Below are 1,365 nucleotides of genomic sequence, written 5' to 3'. Positions count from 1 at the left end.
GGTCAGAGAAAAAGAGGAAGACTCCCAACAAGATGGATCGGCTAGGTGGCATCATTGATGGCATCAAGTATGGCAACAGTAATGAGGTTGGCCCAGGATCGGACATTGTTTCGTTCCGCTATGCATGGGGTCACTGTGGGTCACTTCTGACTGGATGGCACCTGACAACAACAACAACAACTATATGTTTTTAGTAATGGAAGGGAAAAATTGTTTTGAGGTAGTAAGGATTTTGATACAATTATGTGTGATACATATGTCCAAAATCAACTCTGGTTATATAATTGGGGGCTGGTGAGACCCATTTCTTCAGATTTATCTGGTTATACTGGTCCCCGCCAAGCAGTAGCATGGAATAGCAGCTTCCTAAGAACCTGAGCAGTTGAAACTGTTAGTGGGAAACACGTATCCCACGGGTCGTGTAAGGATCAAACAATAAAAGGAAAAAAAAAATGTTAAGACTGACTAAAGAATGAAGTAGGATAGATGACTACTGGCACCTCAGACTCATGTCCTCATAGTTTAATAATTCTATAACTTAAGAATCACTTTAGAATCAGATTCAAAATGGCTAATATCAGTCCATTTCAGTTCAGGAATGCCTAGTTATATGTTCCATTTCATTTTTGACAACTTCCAATTTTCTGAGATTCATACTTCATCCATTCCATGTTCCTATTATTAATGAATGTTTGGATCAAATACCCAAACACCTACACCACTCATCTGTCAGGTTGTCATACTGACATGGTTACTTTCATATTGCTGTGATGCTGGAAGCTATGCCACTGGTATTTTAAATACCAGCAGGGTGGACAGGTTTCAGCTGAGCTTCCAGACTAAGACAAACTAGGAAGAAGGAGAGGCAGGCTATTTCTGAAGGGTTGGCCACTGAAAACCTTCTGAGTAGCAGTGGAATGTTGTCAGATAGCACTAGAATGTTGACTATTGAAACAGGATGGAAAGCACCAGAATTTCTCAATAGCCACACTAGAAATAGCTGATTGACTAGTTTTGGTCATAAGCTCACTCTGAATTAAAGTCTGTGTGGCCAGCAATATGAAATACTATGAGTAGAAAGATCTGGGTCACATATCTACTATTCTGTGACAGGTAGAATTAAATGGGGCCAGCCCTACTTGAACCCATGGAATGAGTTAACTACAAAAAGCAGGGGTTCTAGACACTTCACTAAGGAAGAGATCCGGGCAGTCAACAAACATATGAAGAAATGTTCACGATCAGTAACCATTAGAGAGATGCAAATCAAAACAACAATGAGATATCATCTCACACCTACAATAACAGCAAAGATGAAAAATGTAGAAGACAATAAATGCTGGCAGGGATGTGGAGAGACTGGGA

This window comes from Chrysochloris asiatica, unplaced genomic scaffold (assembly GCF_000296735.1).
Source record: "Chrysochloris asiatica unplaced genomic scaffold, ChrAsi1.0 scaffold00085, whole genome shotgun sequence".
NCBI classification, from domain to species: domain Eukaryota; kingdom Metazoa; phylum Chordata; class Mammalia; order Afrosoricida; family Chrysochloridae; genus Chrysochloris; species Chrysochloris asiatica.
This window is presented reverse-complemented; position numbering follows the sequence as displayed.